The sequence below is a fragment of the Protopterus annectens genome, chromosome 4.part1, assembly GCF_019279795.1.
Source record: "Protopterus annectens isolate FY-2018-M chromosome 4.part1, PAN1.0, whole genome shotgun sequence".
Lineage (NCBI taxonomy): Eukaryota > Metazoa > Chordata > Ceratodontiformes > Protopteridae > Protopterus > Protopterus annectens.
Genome location: NC_056734.1, coordinates 737,067,382 through 737,092,908, shown reverse-complemented (window position 1 = coordinate 737,092,908; position 25,527 = coordinate 737,067,382). Strand labels below are relative to the sequence as shown.

The 25,527-nt window shown below is 46.9% G+C and overlaps 1 protein-coding gene and 1 non-coding gene across 2 annotated transcripts in view; both read right to left on the bottom strand.

Moving 5' to 3' along the window:
* The window catches only part of GMPS (guanine monophosphate synthase), a 1,355,954-nt gene that overhangs the window by 82,809 nt on the left and 1,247,618 nt on the right, over positions 1 to 25,527 (bottom strand). The window lies entirely within an intron of this gene.
* LOC122801473 lies at positions 4,771 to 4,921 on the bottom strand. The gene has a single exon (XR_006364744.1). It is a non-coding gene; the product is annotated as a 5.8S ribosomal RNA (ribosomal RNA).

Sequence of the window (25,527 nt, the reverse complement as noted above, 5' to 3'; positions counted from 1 at the left end):
GAGCTCTCCTGGCCTCACAGCCTTTCGGCAGCGGCCCCCTTAAGGACTTCCACTGGAGGGGGGACGATGCGATCAGGACCCTCTCACCTGAGCAGGAGCGCTGCCTCCCTGGCCACTTTCTGCCTCTCTCCCCCTTCTGGACTTCCAAGGGGAGGGGGAGGGACCCCCTCTGGGCTTCCACTTTTACCCGGGTGGGAGGGCTCTTTTCCCGGGTTACATATCTCCTGGAGGCTGCCAAGCCGTGCAGTGTCCCCGTGCCCTTGGAGCCTCTCAGGGGGGGACCTCCCTCTAATCTCAGCTGGCCCCGCGTTTTTCCCCTCAGCTGCCAAGGGACAAGCCCTCTCTTATCGGGACTTCCACGTCCCCCTCCTTTCCGGTCCAGAGCACCATGGTCCCCATCTCCCACATATCCCCTGAAGGCTGCCAAACTGTGTCCTGTCCTCATGCCCTCAAAGCCTCTCATGGGGACCTCCCTTAGATCCTGGCCACACTCGTGGAACTCCCCTCGGCCACTGAGGGGCAGGTATGCTCTCATCTGGACTTCCAAGCCGCCCTCCCTTCCAGTGCAGAGCTATTCAGGGGACTGTGACATTTTGGGGATGCCATCGGGTACTGGGCAAGGTCGGACGCCTTCCCCCTGCCTGACAGGAGCACTCCAGGCCTTCAGCCATCCAAAAGAGGCTTCCCTTGAGGACTTCCATGGTGGGGGACTCCAGCTTACCCCGCTCACCCAGGCAGGAGCACTCCTGGCCCCGTGGCCTTCCACCAGCCATTCTCTTGAGGACTTCCATTGTGAGGGGTTTGCGCCTGACCCAGCTCACCCGGGCAGAAGCATTCCTGGTTCCGCAGCCTTCCACCAGACGCTCCCTTAAAGACTTCCATCTGGAGGGGGCCACGGTCCAGACCCCCTCACTCAGGCAGCAGCTCTCCCTGCCCGGCCGTTTTCTGCCTCTCCCCCTTAAGGACTTCCATTGGGAGGGACCCCCTCATGGCTTCCACTTATACACAGGTGGGAGAGGTCTTTCCCGGGTTACATAACTCCTGGGAGACCGCCAAATCATAATATGTCAACCCTGCCCTCGGAGCCTCTCAGGGGAGCTACCCTCCGATCTTTCCCAGCCTCGTGGAACTTTGCTGGGCCACGAGGCCTCAGCCAGACCCTCATCCAGACTTCCGTGATGCTGGTTCTTCCCTTTGCCCTCCAGCTAGGGCTTTCAAACTCACACAGGCTATGGCCTTGGGATCTCTGCCCATTTCGTCTTGCATCTCCATCTCTCTCTTCAGCGGCGCCAGGCGCCAACGAATGTGCTTCGCTTTGAGCCTTCTGGCACGTGCCCCCTTGCCTCATGAGTGGTGCTGTTCACAGGGCAGCATCCCTGCAGTGTCGGTTGGGGGACCGGAGACTGACCCAGTGGCTGCGGACGATCCCGGGTGCAAAATGCCACTGTGTTCCTATTTTCGCACCGCTAGGGGCTGGGAGGACAGGCTCGCAGACCTGGCTTCTGGGGGTGGCCCTCAGCATGCCTGTGTTTGTCAGCCGAATCCCCTGGCCGGTCCCGGGTTTGAGACGCCATGGCGGCCATATCACCTCTCCCTGGGCACTGGGAGGTCGGGATCCCAGATTTGGCTTCCCTGGATGGACCACTGCCCTCTCCCCTGAACCACACACTCGCCGCCCGAGTACGCAATCCTCAGCCCCCTCCACTCCATCTCGGGTTCTAGCTATTTGGATGAAGGCATCGGAGGGTGCAGAGCAAGGGGTGTGACCGGGGACCTCCTGCCGCACGGAAGGCCTTGCCACTGGATCGCCCCTCTGGGGATGACCCTTAAGCCCGAGTATGAATCTTCAGCCCCTTCTGTGCCCTGAAGGGGTTACGGCTATCTGGAAGGAGGCGGTCGGAGGGTGAGGAGTGAGGGGTGCGACCGGGGACCTCCTCCCACGGGGGGATGGCCTGCCTCCAGGTCGTGCATGGATCCTGCTCCCTCGATCCCCCCGCCGGACCCCACACCTGCCACAGAGGAGCAAAGTCCTGCCGACGATCTGGACGTTAGGAGAGGGGGGCGGCACGCAGGATGGGCCACCGAGGATGGGTCCTCCCCTCCCCGTGAGGGAACGGAGCCCATCCCCCCACCTGCGACAAAATTTTGGCTCGAGGGCTGACTTTCAATAGATCACAGCTTTTTGCTGCTCTGCTACGTACGAAACCCTGACCCAGAATCAGGTCCTCTACGAATGACTTAGCACCTGGTTCCCCATGAACATGCTGTGCACTGCTGGAAAGAAGCAGCTCCTTCTGTACGCGCTCTGACCCAATGACTAGCGGCACTCCTTGCTGACCTTGTGGCCGGCTATTCTTGGCAAACCAGAGATCCGCGGTGCTACGGTATCATTACGTTTAGGCAGGATTCTGACTTAGAGGCATTCAGTCATTAATCCCCCATATGGTAGCTTTGCACCATTGGCCCCTCAGCCAAGCACATACACCAAATGTCTGAACCTGTGGTTCCTCTCGTACCGAATAGGATTATTATCACAACAATACATCAGCAGGGTAAAACTAACCTGTTTCACGATGGTCTAAACTCAGCTCACGTTCCCTGTTAGTAGATGAACAATCCAATGCTTGGTGAATTCTGCTTCACAATGATAGGAAGAACCGACATTGAAGGATCTAAAAGCAATGTTACTATGAATGCTTGGCTGCCACAAGCCAGTTATCCCTGTGGTAACTTTACTGACACCACCTGCTTAAAACCCAAAAAGCCAGTGAGAGGCCCCACTTTCACAGTCTGTATTCATATCGAAAATCAAGGTCATGTGAGCTTTTGCCCTTCTCCATGATAGGTTTGTATCCTCCCTGAGCTCGCCTTAGGACACCTGCGTTACTATTTGACAGGTGTACCGCCCCAGTCATACTCCCCACCTAACACTGTCCCCAAGAGCGGGTCACGTCCGGACACCCGGGTGCTTGGAGCCAGAAGCCAGAGCCCCTGTGGGGCTCGGCCCTCGCCTCACCGGGTTAGTGAAAAAAACGATAAGAGTAGTAATATTTCACCAGCAGACGAGGCCTCCCACTTATTCCACACTTCTCATGTCTCTTCACAGTGTCAGACTAGAGTCAAGCTCAACAGGGTCTTCTTTCCCTGCTGATTCTGCCAGTCCCGTTCCCTTGGCTGTGGTTTCGCTTGACAGTAGGTAGGGACAGTGGGAATCTTGTTCATCCATTTATGCATGTCACTAATTAGATGATGAGGCATTTGGCTACCTTAATAGAGTCATAGTTACTCCCGCCGTTTTCCCCCGCTTCACTGAATTTCTTCACTTTGACATTCAGAGCACTGGGCAGAGATCACATCGCATCAACACCAGTCTCGGGCCTTTGCGATGCTTTGTTTTAATTAAACAGTTGGATTCCCCTGGGCTGTACCAGTTCTAAGTCAGCTGCTAGCTGTCAGACAATGCGGGACGCTGGTCGAGCCTGGTGTCCGCCACAGCCGGGGCGATCCACAGGAAGGGCCCGGTGCACGTCCAAAATCGCCACTGTTGTGCCCCCGCCCCCCAGTAGGGGGAGAGCGGCGAGGGGGAGGACCGCCTCATCCAGCTGCTGCGAGCGCCCAGCCCTGCTTCACGCCCGAGCCCAACCGACCCAGCTCTTAGAGACAATCCTTATCCTGAAGTTACAGATCTGGCTTGCCAACTTCCCTTGCCTACATTGTTCTAACATGCTAGAGGCTGTTCACCTTGGAGACCTGCTGCGGATATGAGTATGGCCCAGAGCGAGACTTACGCCCTCTCCCCGGGATTTTCAAGGGTCGGCGAGAGCTCACCTGATGCTGCCGGAACAGCTAAGCTTTCCAGGGAGCAGGCCCCTCTCTCGGGGTGAACCCATTGCAGGGTGCCCTGCCCTTTACAAAGAAAAGGAAACTCTCCCAGGGCCCCCCCAACAGCTTCGCCGGGATCGTTTGCTTCACCACAATGGACACCACGAGGCGCCCGTCTCCGTCACTCCGGATTCAGGGATCTGAACCAGACTCCCTTTCGATCGTCCGAGGGCGATGGAGGCCATCACCCGTCCCTTTGGAACGACACTCACCAATCCCTCAGGACAAACTTGACCCATATTCAACTGCTGTTCACATGGAACCCTTCTCCACTTTGGACTTCAAAGGTCTCGTTTGAATATTTACTACTACCACCAAGATCTGCACCCATGGCAGCTCCACCCGGACCCTCGCCCTGGGCTTCAGTACCACCGTGGAGGCCCTCCTACTTGTCGCAGCGTAGCCCCCTCAGCTCCCAGCACCGGCTGGGTATGGGTCCGATAGTCCACCGCCATCCATTCTCTGGGCTAGTTGATTTGGCAGGTGAGTTGTTACACACTCCTTAGCTGATTCCTAATTCCATGGCTACCGTCCTACTGTCTATATCAACCAACAACTTTTCTGGGGTCTGATGAGCGTCGGCATCAGGCGCATTAACCCAGCGTTCAGTTCATCCTGCAGCATGTTCTGCTTACCAAAGGTGGCCCACTGGGTGCTCGAACTCCACACCCGGCTCCAAGCCTCGGGGGGGGAATGGGGGGGTGGGCCAGACATGTGCTTGCTTCCTCCCGTCCTCTGACAGGCTTCCCGGCTTGGGGCAGCAGGGGACTTCTCTCCTCTGTCCGCGTCTCTCCCGATGGGGGTGGGGGGCCCGCGTCAGGCTTCCTTGACTCCTCAGCTGTGCCCTCAATGGGGGCCGGACACTCCCGGGGGTGATGGAAGGCATGATGACCCTCAGACAGGTATAGCCCTGGGAGTAACCCGGGGCCGCAAAGTGCGTTCGAAGTGTCGATCAATGTGTCTTGCAATTCACATTAGTTCACGCAGCTAGCTGCGTTCTTCATCGATGCACGAGCCGAGTAATCCACCACTCAGAGTCGTACAATTCTCATTCACCAGGGTCACTGCTGCCCACGCAGCATCGCACCTCAAGATGAGCAAGCAAGGTTTTGTGGGCGCTTGGACTAGGGCTACTGGCCCCACACTGCACGACGGCAGGGAATCCCCGCTGTGGCCGGCATGCAGCCGCACCGCTGACCTTCCGGGTCTTTGAACAGATGCTCCGCGTGGAGAAGGGCATCCACCACAAGTACCCATGACTGACATAGACTCCGGTGTGCCAACCCTGGGGGTGGCCACACACGGCCAGAGGGGAGGCCACCGCCCTCCCCGATGGGACGGCACCCTCTCCCCTCCCCCTACCGCTCCCCTGCCCCATATCCCACCCGCCCCCACCATTTCTACATTTATACCCACTAAACCACTCCCATATCCAGACAGACCAATCATATCCCTCCACTTTCATTTACAAACAACCCCATCCCCCTTCTCCATCCAATCCCAGCATCCCCTCCTCCCTTTATCTTCCACCTGCATTCAAACCATCCCATTCCACTTTCCACCCTACCTCAAATCCATTCATCCATAGCCTGAAGTTCTGATAAATAACTATGCCCACTAAACCTATGTCCTCCATAAACTTTATACTTCTTCTATATACCCATTGTTCTCTGCTATAATTCCATTATGATACCTATCCAAACCTCCTTCACTTCTATGCTTAGGTTTTATACTATATAAACTAAGGTTTTTGTCTACACTTTTTGAAATGTTATTTATCGTTTTCATTTGCAAATTGTACACTATATTGCTAATTTTTAATGATTTCTACACTTTTGAAATGTTATTTACCTTTTTCATTTGTAAATTATATACTCTGTTGCGTATTTTTTAATGATTTGCCTAAATTGTATAATGTTACGGAGCTTTCCTTCCCGGGACTCCATTGAAAATTGATAACCGTGAAGTTTTGTACTACGTAGTTTTCCATAGCTATCCACATTGTTTTATTGTACTTAATATTCCACAACCATGATATTTAAACCTCATTCTTTTTATGCATTGTCATTAGTTTCTGAAGAAGTGCAACATATATTAAAGAACGAAAGCGCTAAAAGGAATACCGGTCTCAGCCTCTGTTTGTATTTTTTACAATGCCTGTTTTTGAAGTTTTTTGCTTGTGATGTCTAAGTTTCTTCGCTTGTTATTTTTATTTAGATGGTTTTAGTGTCATATATATGTCTTTCTCTTCCATGCTGCAGTATTGTTACTGTGGGATCCTCCGCTTCAGGCGACCAGAATTTCGGCGCCTCTACAAAAGCTTTCAGCCTGGTTGCTGTTGCTGTATGGGACGTCACACACAGGGCCATAAACCAGGGACCTTAAATATGACATCTGCATGCACAGGCCTCAGAACTAACTGTCCAGTTGGACATTAGCCTAGAAGATGCCAAAATATGTCCTCCAGACTGCTGGAATGCCACAGACTGTCCAAAAATGAAAATAGTGCCGGTAGGGGCTCTATGAAGGCCCACAGATCTGTAGATATGAAACTAGGGGGACGGGAGGGAGAGAAGGAATAAAGTACAGTTGTGTACACTTACCATAAATGTAGATGTTCGAGTGTATTCACTGTTGCAGTCCTCACATTTGGGCTATCTGCTTGCAGTAGCCCTCAGTCAGCCTGATTATCAAAGTCTTGGGTCCTGCGTCGGTTGCTGTCTCATCTTCCATGACGTCAGGTAGTCAGGTGTATAATGCATGGAGCCGACGCCATTACATCAGTTTTTCTTGCCCCAGATGTCAGGTTCCCCCCTAATGGGTAGCAATTAAATATAAATATGCAAGGTTATACCTCCAACAAAAAAGCAAATACACCAAAAAACTTTTAAGCATAGTAAAAGAGAATAGAGGTATAGCCAAAAGAAGTCAGGGGGCTGGAGGGAGGGTAACCAGGACTGCAACAGTGAATATATTCGAACATCTACATTTATGGTAAGTGTACACAACTGTACTATGTTCTTCGTGTTTCACTGTTGCAGTCATCTCATTTGGGTAGATTCTCAAAGCTAAGGATGGGAGGAGGAATTCAGATAGCATTAGAACCAGCTATAAGTCCCTGCTAGACTGCAATGGCAAAACCAGCTCTGGATTTAGAGAAAATAGGCAAAAGGTAATGCTTGGTGAAAGTATGTACAGAACTCCAGGTAGCAGCTTCTAGGATGTCCCTGGTAGGGACACCTCTGAGAAAGGTTGTAGGGGTAGATGCAGCCCTGGCTGAGTGCAGTCTTATCCCCTGTGGGATAGGTTTTCCATGATGCTTATAGCAGAAATGAATGCAATGGCCTATCCATTTAGAAATGGTTTGCTTTGAAATGGCCTTCCCCTCTCCCCCTGCAGCAAATGCCACCAGCAGTTGTTCAGATTTCCTTTGAGGTTTAGTCCTGTCCAAGTAAAATCTAAGTTGTCTGTGCACATCTAAGGAGTGCAGTATCCATTTCCCCTTTGTTCTGTGGATTAGAAAAGAAGGTTGGCAAATGAATGGACTGATTAAGAGCCACACTGGATACCACCTGGAGGGGTTAGTCCTGAGGGACAACCTGTCCGCATGAAAGATGACAAAAGGCTCCACTGCCATAAGGGCCTGTAATTCAGATAATCTTCTTGCCAAAGTGATTGCTAAAAGGAAGACTGTTTTCCAAGAAAGGAATTTTAACTCTGCACTTGCGGCTGGCTCAAAAGGAGGAAGAGTGAGTTTTTCCAATACAAAGTTAACATCCCAGGATGGAGATGGGGCTTTCCTGGGTAGTCTTAGGTTTTTGGCCCCTCTGAGGAACTGCTTCAGCAGTGGATGAGAGAAGAGGGGTGGTTCTGTGTTGTAATGAGCTGAAATGGCTGAGGCATGGAATTTGATGGAGGAAAAAGAAAGGCCCTTGTGAAGCATCTCAGTTAAGTATTGAAGAATCTGAGGTAAATTGGGCGCTGCTGTGCCCATCCCTTGAGTTTGGTTCCAGTAACAGAATCTTTTCCATTTTTCAGCATAAGATTTTCTAGCACTAGGCCTCCTTGCCTCCAAAATGACATCCAAAACGTGTTTACTGAGGGATGGTAACGGAGAAGTCAAGCAATTAGCCAGGCTGCCAGGTTCAGGGTTTGAAGCTGAGGATGCAAAATCTAGCCCTCCTGCTGGGACAGCAGGGTAGGGGTCTGAGGCAGGTGCTATGGTGCCAGCTGTGACACACTGTGCAAGAGGGGGTACCAGTGTTGGAGTGGCCAGTCTGGTGCAATCAGTATCGTCCTTGGTTTGTCCTGTTTGATCTTTAGTAGTACTTTCGAGAGGAGAGGCAGAGGAGGAAAGGCATAAACTGATAGATTTTTCCAGTTGAAGGACAGGGCATCCACTTTCCAAGCTTGTTTGTGGGGAGTCCTTGTGCAGAATTTGTCCAGTTGGTAGTTCTGGGGGGAGGCAAACAGGTATATATCTGGGCTCCCCCATTTGTTTATCTTTAACTCCAGTTTCCACTCATGTGGGTCCATGAGATTTCTGCTTAGTTCATCTGCCAGTGTATTTAACTTTCCTGGTAGGAATTGAGCCTGTAAATGCACTTGGTAGCTCAAGGCTGTGTTCCACAGAGTCATGGCTAGTCTGCAGAACGGGTATGAATGGGCCCCCCCCTGCTTGTTTATGTACCACATAACAGTGGTGTTGTCCGTCCTTAGCATTAATTGTCCTGGAAGAATGTGGTCCTTGAAGGCTGTCAGAGCATTCTGTACAGCTAACATTTCTTTTTGATTGATATGCAGGTGCATTTGACTAGGGTTCCATTTGCCCCGAATGCACTTCCCTGCCAGGGGAGTCCCCCATGCATAATCTAATACGTCTGTTAGGGTTTGGGCGGCAGGGGGTAGAGTGAATGGTAGTCCCTTGTTTTGGTGGCAGGCCTCTGCCCACCAAAGGAACTCTAACTGTAGGCAAGGTATGACAGGAATCATCGCTTCTAGATCCTGAGAATGTTGACACCATATGCTTTTCAAATACCATTGTAGTTTCCTCATATGCAGTCTTGCATATGGAATTAGGAGAATGCAGGAGGCCATGAACCCCATGGCTTGCAGTATTTGTCTTGCAGACAGCAGGGTTTTTCTGGCCATTAGTTTGAAGTAAGCTGTCAAATTAATTTGTTTCTCTGGCGTGAGGAAAGCCATCTGGGAAGTTGTGTTCAAGCTTGCTCCCAGGAATATAATTTGTTGACAGGGTACAATATGTGATTTCTTTGCATTTATGGTGTGCCCCAGACAAGTTAGCACCTTTTGTACAAACGCCAGATGATTCAGAAGTATGTCCTGGCTTTCTGCCTGAATTAGGCAATCATCGAGGTATGGGTATATTTGAATATTTCTTTGCCTGCAAAATGCAATAACTGGAGCTAGGCACTTTGTGAATACCCTGGGCGCAGTAGATAAGCCAAAGGGTAGTGCAGAGAACTGATAGTGCATGTAGCCTGCTTTGAAGCGTAGGTATCTTCTGCAAGATCCCCTGATTGAGATGTGCAGGTAGGCTTCCTTTAAATCCACTGTTGCCAACCAGGCATCCTTGCCTAGCATAGGAAGCAACTGGTGAAGAGTTAGCATCTTGAATTTTGGGATCACCAAAAAGGTGTTTAGGATAGAAAGGTCCAGGATAGGACGCCATGAGTTGTCTTTCTGGGTACTAGGAAAAGTCTTGAGTAGAAACCTTGCCCCTTTTCCTCTTCTGGTACAATTTGAATAGCCCTTATGCTTAAGAGAGAGAGTACTTGCTTTTGAGCTTCTGCCCACTGATTTGGGGGTAGATCTGGCCAACCGTTTCGGGTTGGTAATGTGTAGAAGTGAAATCTGTATCCTTAGGAAACTATATTTACAACCCATTTGTCCTGGGTAATCAGTTCCCAGTTTTTTGTCTGCAGAGCAATCTTTCCCCCTAAAGGAGCAGTCAGTTGAGAAGGACTTGGAAGTTTTAAAGATAAGTCATTGAGACAGTTTACCATAAGGGGGAGTCTTACTACTCCCTGATTTGGAAGTGGGAGTCCCCCACTGCTTAGTCCTGTGCGTACCTTGAGTCTGAAGCCTGGGTGTTCTGCTGGTTCTGGGTTTGGACTGAAAGGCCTGGAAGAGGCAGGAAATGACCAATTCTTAGAGGGCCAATCCCTACTAAATCTTGGAGGATGTACCTGTAGGAAATATTTAACAGTTTGCATAGATTTAGCTTTTTCCTCCATCTTTTTAAGTACTTCTGCTTTGTTGCCAAACAGGCGGTCCTGATTTAAGGGAGCATCCAGCAATTTAGCTTTAACATGATCTGGCAAAGACTGCTCCTTAAGCCAAGCATGCCTTCTAAGTACAGACCCAGTGACAGCAGCCCTGCAAGATGTCTCTAGTGAACCAAAACCACATTGCAAAGTATGTTTTCCAACTTGTTCAGCAGAATGCATTAAATCCTGTAAATCCTTATTTTCAGCACAGTCAGGAATCAACATAATTTTCTGTTTAAGCAATCCAATAATATGCTGCTGATACTTTAACATATGAAACTGGCAGTTTAAGGCCCTAATGGCCAAGGTAGCAGAAGTGTATACCTTTTTACCCCATCTATCTAGCACCATGGAATCTCTTATCGGAGAGGCTGGGATTTTTGGCAGTAGTAGCCTTAATGCCCTTGGGTCCCTGTGAAATTGTCTCAGGATACTCAGTAGGATTTTTAAAAAGGAACTTGTGAGAGTCAGGAACCCTGTAATATCTTTCAGGTTTTCTGGGAGCAGGAGGTAAAGAATCAGGGGCCAAGCTAGATTCCGAAAAGGCATCATCAACAATGTCCAGTACAGGGGGGATAGCTAAAGGCCTGTGTTGGGGCAGGAGTAAGAAATCCCTAAGCCTCTTTTTAGAATCAGAGTAACCCTGGCTTTCCCAGCAGAAATGCTCCCTAAGAGTATGCAAAGTTTCACCAAAAGAGAAATCCTCTGGAAGGGAAGCACAGGGAATAGAGTCCTCTGCATCAGAATCTTCATGGGTAGATAAGGGTAAATCCTGGTCATCAGAGGAAACAGAAACTTCAGAATCCTGATCAGAAGTATCATAGGCAAATTCAGTCCTAGGTCTCTTAGAGGAGGAAGGTTGGCTTCACCTGATTAAAGTAATAAGGTCTTTAGCCATTCTTATCATTTGTTTTTTTGGCATACAGGCCTGACCATGCGGTCTGGGCATTGGTTTTCTAGGGATGGTTCGAGTTTTAGGCCTTGAAGAAGAAGATGGCGTCGGTTTAACATGCAAGTCAGTAGGCCTGAATACACCCTCAAAAGCCGGTGCCTGCACAGCGGCTCCAGACCCATCCAAGTTAGAGATATCCGCAGGTTCCACAGTTGAAGCATCTCGCGGCATACCGGACTCCGAATGGGTCTCAGTAGAGCCTGCGAATCTGAAGTAGCGGGTATCAGGGGCTGCGAAAGCGCCTCACTGAGTACCGGCGAACTGGTGACTAACTTAGGAGAAGCGTTGTTGGCAGCTTTGGACCTAGGCGGCCTGTCTCTGTCTTTATCTTTGCGTTTTTTTGGAAAGTCGGTAGTCGGATTGCTTACCAAAAACATATCTGGATAATTAAACAGAGTATCAAAATATTTAGAAGCGTAAATATACAGACGACAAATAATTTGCGGTTTAAATAAGGCACAAAACCAACAGCGAGGTACGTTGTGGTCAGGGCCTAGGCAAGGAATACATTACGAATGAAAATCTTTATGAGGTATTTGCTTTCCACAAGAAATACAATTATTGACTTTTACTGACATCGGTTAAGAGCAAGAAAAAGTTTCCGCAACGGGGTACTTCGCTTTAGTTGAAGACTTCGGTTCTGAAACTCGAAAAAGAAAATTTCAGGAGTCAGCCGACCAGCACTTATGAACTGCTTCTGCTTCGGGCACCGCACGGCAAGAAAGACTGGTGTAATGGTGTCGGCTGCATGCTTTATACCCCTGACTACCTGACGTCATGGAAGATGAGACAGCAACCGATGCAGGACCCAAGACTTTGATAATCAGGCTGACTGAGGGCTACTGCAAGCAGATAACCCAAATGTGATGACTGCAACAGTGAAACACGAAGAACATCGCAACATGGAAGAGAAGGACATCTATGGTTATGGTAAGATTTTACACAACTATTCTATGACTTCTTCTCATGTTGCAGTATTCTTACTGTGGGAGAGTACCACATCTCAGGAAGGAGGAAGGGTGGAGGTAGAGGTAATGGATTCCAGAAATCCTTGCAGGATTGCCCTTGCAAAACCTGCTTTGGCGCTGGAGATATGGTCCAGTTTGTAATGTTTGGTGAGGGTATGTACAGTGGACCAGGTGGCTGCCTCAAGGATGGTACTGTGTCTAGGCCTTTGAAAGAAGGCATTGGAGGAAGCTACTGCTTTAATAGAATGAGCCCTGATCCCCAGATTTAGGTCTTTTCCGTGGTATGAGCAGCAGAAACAGATAGTTTTCCTGATCCAACAGGAAATAGTCTGTTTGGAGACGGCCTTGCCCAGGGCTCTGGGATGGAAGGAAACAAAAGTTGATTAGATTTTCTGATGGACCTGGATTTGTCCAGATAAAATCTTAATTGTCTGTGAACATCCAGGGAGTGTAGCATTTTCTCATTGTCATTATGGGGAGAGGAGAAGGTAGGTAAGTGAAAGGACTGATTTAGTGATAGCTCGTTGACCACACTGGGCATGAAGGAGGGGTTGGTGCACAGGGTCAACCTGTCTTTATGGAAGATAGTGTAAGGAGGGCATGCCATAAATGCCTGCAACTCTGAGACCCTTCGTGCTAAAGAGAGGGCTACCAGCAAAACTGTGTTCCATGTACACATCTGCAGGGATGCAGAAGTCGCTGGTTCAAATGCGGCCAGTAAATTTCTCCTGGATATAATTTAGGTCCCAGGCTGGTGGGGTAGGCTTTCTGGGTGGTCTTATGTGTAAGACCCCTTTTAAGAAAAATTTAACATCCAACCTGGAGAGTAAAGGAGGTTCCAAGGGTAGGCAGGCAGAGACAGCAGAGAGGTGCACTTTCACTGAGGCATATGAAAGGTCTGCTTTAATCAGCTCACACACACAAGCTAAGACTAAAGGGGCATCTGCTAGAAGTGGGTCCTTATATCTTTGGAGACAGCATTTGGAGAAGCTCTCCCATTTAGAAATGCAGGATCTCCTTGTATTAGGTTCCCTGGCCTCTTGCAGGATAGAAAGCACGTCCTCTGTGTAGCAATGTCTGAAGGGTACTAGATGTTTATTGCCCAGAAAGTTAGGCTCAGCATCTCTAGGTATGGATGGATGAGAGGTCCTTTCTGTTGCGTGAGTAATTCCACTTTGTGAGGTAAATTGTGGTGGTTGCCCTTGGTGAGGGATTGTAGAAGGGGGAACCAATGCTGCTTTGGCCAGTAGAGAGTCACCAGCAACATTTTTGACATGTCTCTCCTGATATTCAGGAGGACTTTCTGAATGAGAGGGAAGGGGGGAAGGAATACAGAAACCATACATTCCATGAGATGGTGAAGGCACCTACTCTCCAAACTAGGGGAGAGTGGTGTTTGGTACAGAATTTTCTCAGTTGTCTGTTCTGGGGGGAGGCAAACAGATCTGTATGTGGTGTACCCCAATGATGGACAATGTCTAGGAAAACTTCCCTGTGTAACATCCACATGTGATGTAAAGAGAATGATCTACTTAGAGCATCCACCTGATGGCTGTCCTGGGAAGGGATGTATGTTGCCTGTAGAGATAAGTTGTTCTGTGAGGCTAATTTCCAAATTTGCACTGCCAGCCTGCATAGAAGGTAGGACCTGGTCCCCCCTGTTTGTTGATGTACCACATAACGGTGTTGTCTCTGAAGATTAGCAGAGGGCCTGGTTAAAGGATAGGGAGAAAAGCCTTCAGGGCTAAATGATCCACCGTCATTTCCCTGACGTTAATATGTTTCCTCAGGAGGAATGCCTTCCAAGGTTCTTGTACCTCGAGTCCCTTCACAGTAGCCCCCCAGCCCTGATCCAAGGCATCTGTGTGCATATGTTGAGCTGGTGTGGGGGGTAGGAGGGGTAGTCCTGGATTCCTTTGAACCTGTTGTATCCACCACCTTAGTTCTGTTTGTAGACAAGGCAGGAAGGGTATTTGGAAGTCTAGAGGATGGCTGTGCTGGGACCACACATTCTTTAAATACCACTGCAGCTTCCACATGTGCATCCTGGCTAGGGGAAGCATAGGGATGGAGGCTGCCATAAGACCCAGAGTGCACATAAACTGTCTTGCTGACAGCTGGTCTACCTGGAGGAGGTCCCGGAAATGGTTTGTCAGGGAGATTACTCTGGCTTGGGGTAAAAATGTTTTTATTAGGTCTGTCTGAATCCTGCAAGCCAGGAAGACCTTGTCTTGTTCTGGGGATGGGGATGACTTGGAGAGGTTCAGTGTGAAACCTAGTCTCTGAAGCAGGGACATAAAGAAAGTACAGTTGTGTACACTTACCATAAATGTAGATGTTCGAGTGTATTCACTGTTGCAGTCATTACACTTGGGTTATCCTGCTGGCAGGCTGCCCTCAGTCGGCCTGAATTCCAAAGTCTAGGTCCTGCGTCAGTTGCGGTCGCCTCTTCTCTGACGTCAGTGCACCAGGGGTATAAAAGATGCAGCCGGCGCCATTTTCTTCAGTTTTTCTTGCCCCAGATGTCAGGTGCCCCCCAAAAGGGTAGGCTAATAATATGGCAATAAAACATGCACGCACCAAAATATATATAATACCTTCATCTACAAGCAAATACACCACATAGGTTGTATAGGTTAGAGAAGAGCAGATAAGTTGCAGCAAAGATAAGGGGGATGGTGGGTGGGTAACCTGGACTACAACAGTGAATACACACGAACATCTACATTTATGGTAAGTGTACATAACTATACTATGTTCTTAGTGTTTCACTGTTGCAGTCATTACATTTGGGTTGAATCCCAAAGCTAAGGTTGGGAGGCTGGAGCTAAATAGCATTAGGAGCAGCTATGAGGCCCTGCAGAACTGCAGTGGCAAAGCCTGCCCTGGATTCAGAGTAGAGTGGTAAATGATGGTGCTTTTTAAAGGTGTGCACTGAACTCCAGGTAGCAGCCTCTAAAATGTCTTTAGTTGGTACTCCCCAGAGGAAGGCTGCTGAAGTGGCTGCTGCTCTGGTTGAATGTGGCCTAATGCCCTTAGGCACTGGCTTGCCATGTTGTGAATAGCAGAAATGAATGCAGTGGCCTATCCACTTTGAAATAGTCTGCTTTGAGATAGCCTTTCCTTGTGATCCTGCGGCATATGCCACTAGTAGTTGCTCTGTCTTTGTATGTCCAAAGAATGCAGAATTCTCTCCCCCTTATTCTGTGGGTTTGGATAAAAAGTAGGCAGATGAATAGTTTGGTTAAGGGCCACACTGGACACTACCTTAGGCATGAGTGCCTGTAGCTCTGACACTCGTCTTGCAGAGGTTATTGCTGGGAGCAGAGCTGTTTTCCAAGATAAAAACTTTATATCAGTTGTAGCGGCTGGCTCAAAAGGAGGAAGGGTGAGTTTTTCCAAAACATAACCGAGGTCCCATGCAGGTATTGGTGATCTCCTTGGAGGCCTTAAGTTTTCGGCTCCTCTGAGGTACTGCCTTAACAAGGGATGAGAAAAGATTGGTGGTTCTGTATTGTAATGAGCCGAAATGGCAGAGGCATGAATTTTGATTGATGAAAAGGATAGGCCTTTGTCCAGCATCTCAGTTAAGTATTGCAAAATCTGAGGAATATTTGGTACAGCTGTGTCAATTCCTTGTGCCTGGTTCCAAGCACAGAATCTCTTCCATTTTCCAGCGTAAGATTTTCTGGTACTAGGCCTTCTGGCCTCCAAAATGACATCCATTACCACTTCAGTGAGAGGCGCGTTTTGTATCACTACATTATCTGCCATGCTGCCAGATTTAAGGTCTTTAATTGGCTGTGCAGGATCTGATTGTTTTGTTGGGATAGTAGATGAGGTATTTGAGGCAAGGTCCAAGCCGGGTATTGAGACAAGTTCCTTAGGATTGGGTACCAGTGCTGGCGGGGCCAGTCTGGGCAATGAGTATCATCTTTGGCTTCTCTTGTCTGACATTTAGGAGTACCTTGGAGAGGAGAGGCACTGGAGGAAAGGCATATACTGCTAAGCTTTTCCAGCTGAAAGAGAGGGCGTCCACTTTCCATGCTTGTCTGTGATAAGTCCTTGTGCAGAATCTTTTTAGTTGGTGGTTGTGGGGAGAGGCAAATAGATCTATATCCGGGCATCCCCATTTCCTTGTTATCATGCTGAAGACTTGTGGATCCAATTTCCACTTGTGGGGATCCATGAGGTTTCTGCTTATTTCGTCTGCCAGAGTATTTATCTTTCCTGGCAGGAATTGTGCCTGCAGATGTACTTGGTAAGTCAAAGCTGTGTCCCACAGAGTCATGGCTAGTCTGCAAAGGGGGTAAGAATGAGCGCCTCCCTGCTTGTTTATATACCACATGACCGTGGTGTTGTCTGTCTTTATCAGTAGTTGTCCTGGATGAAGTAGGGCCTTGAAGGCTGTCAGGGCATTCTGAACAGCTAGCATCTCTTTTTGATTGATATGTAGATGCATTTGATTTGCGGACCATGTTCCTTGAATACATCTTCCTGCCAAGTGGGCCTCCCAGGCATAACCTGATGCATCCGTTGTTAATGTCTGCCTGGTTGGGGGTAAAGTGAATGGCTGTCCCTTGTTCTAGTGACAAGCCTTCGCCCACCAACGAAACTCCTGTTGCAGGCAGGGAATGAGGGTAATTATTGTTTCCAGGCTGTGGCAATGTTGAGTCCAAACACTTTTTAGGTACCATTGAAGTTTCGTCATATGCAGTCTCGCATATGGAATTAGTAGAATGCAGGATGCCATGAAGCCCAAAGCCTGCAGAATTTTTCTTTCAGATAACTGGGCCATTGTTGCCAACAGGTTGAAATAGGTAGTCAGTTGCCTTTGTCTGGTGTGAGATAAGCCATCTGGGCAGTTGTATTTAAGCTTGCACCCAGGAATATTATCTCTTGAGAGGGTACTAGTTTTGATTTATTTTCGTTGACTGTGTAACCTAGGCCTGTTAGAAATCTCTTTACAAACGCCAGATGCTGCAGTAGAATGTCTTTATTCTCTGCTTGAATAAGGCAGTCATCCAAGTAAGGATATATTTGTATTTGTCTTCAGAATGCAATTACTGGTGCCAGGCACTTTGTGAAGACCCTGGGCGCAGTAGATAAGCCAAAGGGCAGTGCAGAGAATTGGTAGTGCATTGAGCCAGCTTTGAATCTGAGGTATCTTCTGCATGTTTGTCTGATTGGGACATGCAGGTATGCCTCTTTTAGGTCTAAAGTCAGCAGCCAAGCCTTCTTGCCCAACATGGGCAGAAGTTGCTGTAGAGTCAACATTTTGAATTTTGGTATGTCCAGAAATGTTGTTAGAATAGATAGGTCCAATATTGGTCTCCAGGTCTTGTCCTTTCTTGGTACCAAGAACAGTCTTGAATAAAATCCTTGTCCCTGCTCTTGCTCTGGTACTTGTTGAATGGCCATGTCCATGAGGGATGAGACTTGCTTTTGTGCCTCTGCCCATTGATATTTTGGCAGGTCTGGCCAACCGTTTGTCCTTGGTAGGGTATGGAAGTGAAACTTGTAGCCTTGTGACACTATGTCTAGGACCCATTTGTCCTGGGTTATTATGTGCCAGTTTTGAGAAAAAAGTGCTAGTTTTCCCCCCTAAAGGTGCTGCCAGAAAATAAGTGCTTGGTGCAGGCAGGGGGAAGTCATTGGGACCGTTTCCTGTATGGTTGTGATTTGTCTTCTCCACTTTTGGAGGTAGAAGCACCCCATTGTTTAGACCTGTACGAACGTTGGGGCTGGAATCTGCCTCTTGGGCGTCTGTATCTGCCCCTTTGTGGTCTATCTGACACTGGAAAGGACCAATTCTTTGTAGGCCAGTGTCTGCTAAATCTTGGAGGCTGAACCTGTAAGAAATCCTTAACCGTTTGCATAGATTTAGCTTTGTCCTCCATTTTCTTTAACACCTCTTCTGCTTTAACACCAAACAAAGTATCATGCTGTAATGGAGCACCTAATAATTTTGCTTTGACATGATCAGGCAGACTTTGTTCCTTTAACCAAGCATGCCTCCTGATGACAGAACCCGTAACTACATTTTAACCGTCTTTAGTATATGTCACCATATTTTAAAATTGTACTATGCTCTACAGCTGTTTTATATCTGTTTTCTTCTTGTCTTGTGTCCTTAACTGAACTAATGTCTATATTTAAATGCTATTTTTTTAACTGTATAATGCAAACAATAATGTGGAGCTTTTCTCCCCGGGCCTCCGTTGAAAACGGACCTGTGTCCAGTCGGACTCTCCCGGTCAACAAATGTAAATAAATAAATAAATAAATATCAACCTAACCATTAAATCAGTTAATAAAAAACTTGGTTTCCTCTACAGACTTAAACCCTATCTCACACCTCTAGCTAGGACTTCTATTGCCCAAACTCAATCTCCACCCTTCTCTATGCATCCCTAATCTATACCAACTTATCCAAAAATAATCTTCTTAAGTTGGGAACAGCCTATAATAACAGAGCTAGATTTGCCACTGGTGCCCCTTTTCGAACCCACCACTGCCAAAATCTTAAATTGCTAGGATGGCTGGAATTGCAAAGCCAGATTCTTTTCCAGCAACTTACTACTATACACAAGATCTTACACCATCCCACAGATACAACCATACTCTCTACCCTCATCTGCCCATATAAAAATCTAACAACTGTTCGATCAGGTAATAAGGTACTAGTAGCTACCCTAAAGTCCAACAACAAATCTTGTTCTCAAACTCTACTGGTAACTCTTGGAACACTCTTCCAACTGAACTAACAGCCCTTTCTTCTACCCCACTTTTCAAGAAGCAATTAAGAATCTTCCTTAAAGGCCAATGGCTTTGCCCATGCCAAATCCTGACTGACACTTTCTCCCCTAGCAGGACCATTCTTTACTATCTGTTAACATGTTATTTCCAGGTGCTCTGATATTTTCTATTAATTCCTACTGTAGTAGTAGCTCACCTCCTAAGTTTGGTAAACTTTATAAACAATGTTACCCTATAAAAAAAAAAAAAGTTTTATTAATCCTTTTACTCAAAATGTTTTACTTATTTAGTTGGGTATGTTACTGTAACAGTACTATATAAATGTTCCTGTATTTGAAATGTTTTACTTGTCTGACATTATTCTATATTGTATATGGTCAAGATTTCTGTCTTGTAAATTGTCTTAATGTGGAGCTTTTCTCCCCGGGCCTGCGCTGAAAATGGACATACATCCAGTCGGACTATCCCGGTCAACAAATGTAAAATAAAATAAATAAAATTAAAAAAAATAAAAAAAGTAACAGCGGCTCTGCAGGAGGCCTTCAAAGAATCAAAACCACATTGCAAAGTATGCTTTCCAACTTGTTCAACTGTATGCAATAAATCCTGCATTTCTTTGTTTTCTGCACATTCAGAATTTAGCAACATTTTCTGTTTAAGCAGTAACATAACATGTTGCTGATATTTGAGCATATGAAACTGACAATTTAAAGGCCTTATAGCCAAGGTAGCGGAAGTGTAAATCTTTTTTCCCCATCTATCCACTGCCCTAGAATCCCTGTCAGAGGGGGTAGGGTTTTTTGCAGTGGAAGCCTTGACCCCTTTGGGACCCTGAGAGATGGTTTCTGGGTTAGCAGCAGGGTTTTTGAAAAGGAATTTATGAGAGTCAGGGACCCCGTAGTACCTGTCCGGCTTAACAGGAGCTGGAGGTAAGGAGTCAGGGGTCAGACTGGACTCTGAAAATACATCATCAACAATGTCTAACACAGGTGGAATAGCTAGGGGCCTGTGTTGTGGTAGTAAAAGGAAGTCTCTGAGCTTTTTCTTAGATTCTGAAAAATCTTGGCTCTCCCAGTGGAAATGCTCCCTCATGGTATGCAAGGTTTCCCCAAAAGAGTAATACTCGGGAGGAGAGACTGAAGGGATAGATTCTTCAGCATCAGAATCCTCACAGGGAGGAATAGAGTATTCCTGATCAGAAGAGGAATCAGATGAAATGGAAACCTGATCTGAAGATTCATATTCTGTCTCTTGCCTAGGCCTTTTATCAGGAGGGGGAATGGGAACCCCTGATTAAAGTAATTAAGTCTTCGGCCTAGGCCTTTTATCAGGAGGGGGAATGGGAACACCTGATTAAAGTAATTAAGTCTTCGGCCATTTTGAGCATCTATTTTTTGGGCATGGAGGCCTGTCCATGAGGCTGTTGTACTTGTTTCTTTGTCTTTAAGGGTACTTTAGTCTTTGCCTTTGAAGCTGAAGTGGTTTTAATGTATAACTGAGTTGGTCTAAAAACACCCTTAGAAGCCGATGCCTGCTCAGCAGCTCCGGACCCATCTGAGGGAATAGTCTCCGAAGGTCCAATACTTTGACCTTCCAGCGGCCTAGGCGACTCCACGTGGGAGTCGGAAGCGGCATTCAGGTCAAAAGTAGTGGGTGTCAGGGGCTGCGAAGACGCCTCACTGAGAACTGGCGATCCGGCAACTGGCTTAGAAGAAGCCTCGTCATCGGTTTTGGACCTCGGATGCCTGTCCTTTTCTTTTTCTTTGCGTTTCTTGTGAATTCCAGTAGTCGGATGGCTATCCGACGACATGGTATAATTAAATCTTCTGCCAAAATAGTGTAATGCAAAATCGTACCGACACTTAATAGTGCGTTGGTTAAATCTAGCACAAAACTGACAACTAGCAACGTCGTGGTCAGGGCCTAGGCAAGGAATACAGTAAGAATGAAAGTCCTTATGAGGTATTTGCTTCCCACAAGAAATACAATTATTAACTTTTTCTGACATCGGTCTGGAGCAAGAAAAAGTTTCAACGGGTACTTAGCTTTTAATGAAGACTTCGGATCTGAAATTCGAACACGAAAATCTCAGGAGTTGGCCGACCGGCACTTGCGAACTGCTTATGCTTCGGGCACCGTGCGGCAAGAAAGACAGAAGAAAATGGCGTCGGCTACATCTTTTATACCCGTGGCGCACTGATGTCAGGGAAGAGGCGACAGCAACCGACGCCGGACCTAGACTTTGGAATTCAGGCCGATTGAGGGTAGCCTGCCAGCAGGATAACCCAAGTGTAATGACTGCAACAGTGAAACACGAAGAACATCTGGAGATAATTTTTGAGGGTCTTCTTTTTCTGCAAGAATCAGAATATCGTCTAGGTAGGGATAGATCTGTATGCCTTGGTCCTGCAGAAGGCTATGGCGGGAGCTAGGCATTTGGTGAAAACCCTTGGTGCAGGGCAAGGCAGTAAACTGAAAATGAGAGCAAGGCAAAGCAAAATGCAAGTATTTCTTATGGTTTGGGTGTATGGGGAAGGTAAGCCTCCTTCAGGTTGAAAGTGGCCATGAATGCTTGTGGTGGCAATAGTGGAATCAGGGCCTGTAGGGACAGCATTCTGAAAGCGGGGACTTTTAGAAAAAGATTTAGAACGGATAAATCCAGGACTGGTCTCCATGGTCCATCCTTTTTTGGGACTAGGAAAAGTCTGGAGTAAAATCCTTTTCCTTCTTGTCCTGATGGGGCGGGTTCTATGGTGTCTTGTGCCCATAGATCCTGGATAATGTGAGGAATTAGGTGAAGCTGATTCTCGGGTGGAAAAAGAATACCCTATGGGGTGTGCCTTTCCTGCCAGGATAGGAAATATCCTTGTTCTACTACTGCCAGCACCAAGCGGTCTGTGGTGATTTATTTCCAAAGGGGCAGACAGTGAGAGAGAGAGACGGGAAGATAAGGGGAGATGGGCAAGGCAGTCATGCATTTTTGCCATTATTTCTGTCCTGAAAGGACTGCCTGGCTGAGAAGAAGAGGAGGTAGTCCTAGAAGAGGATTGCCTCCTTGTCCCTTTCCTATACTTGGTAGAAGAAGGGGTTGTCACGGAGGGGGCCCTTCTGACATAAGAAGTTTTGGCAGGATAATTTTTATAGTACTTGGGTATACGAGATACCAGCAGGTGTTTAATATCTTGCAGCTCTTTGCATTTCTTCTGTAGGTTTTTAAATAGCCCTGCAGACTGCTTACCAAACAGAAGGTTATGATTAAGAGTAGCATCTAGGATTTTGGACTTAACATCTCCTGGCAGTGGCTGGAACCAAAGCCAGGAGAATCTACGCAGAAGCAGAAGCCTCTGCTGTGTCATAACTACATCTGATGGAGTATCTGGCCACCTGGTATGCCAGAGATAGCTTAGATGCTACTTCAGTTTTGTTAGGGGAGTCAAGCAGGGAGCCTAGAAGTGTAGAGGCTTGGGATACCAATTCCAAGCATATTTTACCATGTGTGTTTGGTAGTTAATTGCCCTGAAGGCCAGGGTGGAAGAGTGCAAGTCTTCTTGCCTAGCCTATCCATATTTTTACTATTTTTATCTGAAGGTAAAAGAGATGAAGAAGGGAGCAGTCTAGATTGTCTATCTGGGGCCACAGCTATAACAGCAGGGTCCGCCAAGGGGGGTTTTACTAGGAATTTGTTGTCATCAGGCACCTTATAGAAACAGTCTGGTCTCTTTGGAGCAGGTGGCTGAGAATCTGGGTCTTAGAGCAAGAAGCAAATGCGTCAAGGAATGCAGGGATCACTTGAGGAATGGCTGATGGGGAGGGTGATTCAACCTGCAACAACTCAAAGTATCTTTTTTGAGTTTCGGTCATTTGGGAAGTATCACATAGGTTCATAGGTTCATACTAGGCTATCTGCCCGAGGGCATTTACAAGCCTAGCCCATAGTTTTGTGGCTTACGCCACCCCTTTAGTATGGGGAACTATACCCATTATTTTGCTGTGCCTCTGTCGAGCAGTGACACTGAGATAATCCCTGGGGTATATCTGCGATCTTCCATCCATTGGTCAAGATTTCTCTTGAACAAGGCCAGCGAGGTGCTCTGCCTCACATATACCGGGATTTTATTCCACAGCATAGGGAGTCTTTGGGTGATGAATCTATCCCTCCAGCACGTCCTGTTAATAGCCGTGTCGAGGTTTAAGTCTCCCGCCCTTGTGGCTCTGACGGATCTAGATTTTTTGAGGTGAAGCATATTCATCAAATCTGGGTTTGACATGGCCTTGTATGTTAGGCAAAGGTCACCTCTGAGCAAGCGGTAAGCGACTGAATAGAGCTGGAGTTCTTTCAGTCGGGCAGCATAGGACAGATGTTTGAGACCCTTTATCCTTTTTGAAGTATTCTTTCATCTTGGTGATAGTTTCACCAAATGTTATGTCCTCTGGATGGGAATCTCCTTCAATAGGCTCATCTGGAGAATAATATTATGGGGGGGGGGGTGCTATTTGGGATGAGTAGGTGATAAGACTCCTCATAGCAAGAGGAGAGGGTCTCTTCTTCTTCCTGAGGAATACAGGGAAGGAATGAGGTAGCAGAAGCAGGCCTTGGGCTGAGGAGGCTGTAGGCCTAAGGGCCATGAAGGCCTGCATCAGGGATTGAGTAAAAGTCTGCCAGTCTGGTTGTCCTTCAGGAGGGGTAGATAAAGGTTTACTTTTTTGCCTTCTTTATAAAAGGAGTAGTTTTGGGAGACTCTGTAGGCCTTGATTTTGGGGCCTTACCATAGGAAGCAGACTCAGATTCCTGAGATCCAGAAGGGCGTCCGGTGGAACCAGGTTTCCCCTCAACTTCGGAAATAACAGACATCTGAGACATCTCCATGGATGTGCCGGCTGGCTCTTTGGAAATGGCTTCCTCGAGGGGAGCCGTAGAAGCAGACGACTCTAGTGGACGTCCCTCAACTCCTACATCAGCGGTTGGGAGGGTGTCTGACGATGGAGAGGCAGCGCTAATAGGCAGCAAAACTTTGGCCTTTTTCTTTGGTGGTTCCATCGGGGTGGCTGATTCTGGATCCATCCTAAGGGCTAGCTTCTTAAGCCTTTGATTTTCTAAGTACAGGTTAAGGGCAGCCAGACGGCTTCTAAGAGTTTGAGGAACAAAGGTTTGGCAGATGGAGCAGGAGGTATGGTCGTGTTCCCAGCCTAGGGAAAAGACAAAACGGTCATTTGTGCCCTTTTGCAGAATTTGACACCTGCATCAGCACTCACCTTTCTTAGCAGACATCAGCTAACGTAAAACCAACAAACCAAGCTCAAGCAAGTAATTTAAGTAAAAAATCCCCAACAGGGTACTTAGCTTTAGATATCTTGCTAGAGATGAGCGATGCAATCAATCTAACGTTCGACTGCGGCAGAAAAGTTCTGAGGTCTGTGCGTGCAGACGGCACATTTTAGGTCCCTGATTTGTGGCCCTATGTGTGACATCCCATGCAGAAAGAGCAACCAGGCTGAAAGATTTTGTATAGGAGCCAACGTTTGGGTTGCCTTAGGAGGATCCCACAGTAAGAATACTGCAACATGAGAACAGGAGGACATCAACTATTCCAACTAAAGGCCAGCACTGCTTAATCAGTCTCTTCACAGTTACTTCTGCGTCAAACCACATTAACAAAAGGAATACAATATATAGCTATATCTCCTATAGTAAACTAACAAATTCTGGGTGAAATTTAATTTATAACTTGTTAGTACTTTCCATAATGCTGTTTAACTTACAGAAACAAAAGCCTTACAAATATCTATACCAATAATTTTCCTGCATCATTACCATTCTGTGTACTACTCACTATCTTCCTTATCAAAATTAACACTTGACTTCCTTTCCCCTGTAAACCATGTATTACCTCCTCCATTTTTCCCCTTCATCACCTTTGCTAACTTTACTTTTAGCATTTTCATCAAAACATTACAATTGGGCTGAGATAAAGCAACTAGTCTCCAATTGTCTAAACCTTCCCTTTCCAAATGTACTGCAATACAGTAACAGGTTTCATCTTACCTTAACTACTTCCATACAGTATATAATCAGAAGTCATCAGTAAACACTCACTATCCATATTCATATAAAAATTATAACCAGTACTTTCCCTAACTGGGATGAAATCCTTTTTAAGTAACTAGAAATTAACATCCATATTCTTCCTAACCTATAGTCAATTCTTTTTTTTTTTAACCTTTCATTTATTATAACTTTATAAACTTTAGTCTTAATATACATCTCTTAGCAAAAACCTCTTCCTGGATTTCTGTTGGGCTATAAACCTTACTTTGTACACACTATCTAAAGTTCTTTCCTTGAATTTGTTCATCAAAAAGATTTATTTCATCCATTTTTCTTTAGCCACCAGTTAATGTTTCCATTACAAAGCCTTCACCCTTCGTATGTTCTGTCATACAATGCTCTCTCTAACGTTACCTGGCCCCTCCCTACCTACTACCACTGTAGTTACTAACAAACTTCAGGTATTCTCTTCTCTTCAGTGAAATACTACTCACCTACACCTTTTCATTATTCTACTCTGACCAGTTATTGCAACACATCCTCCTACCATCCTTTCACCATATCTCCATACATTTCACAAATCTTGGTTCCGTCTGAATAAATGTTTTAATGCATATTATATAACAATAC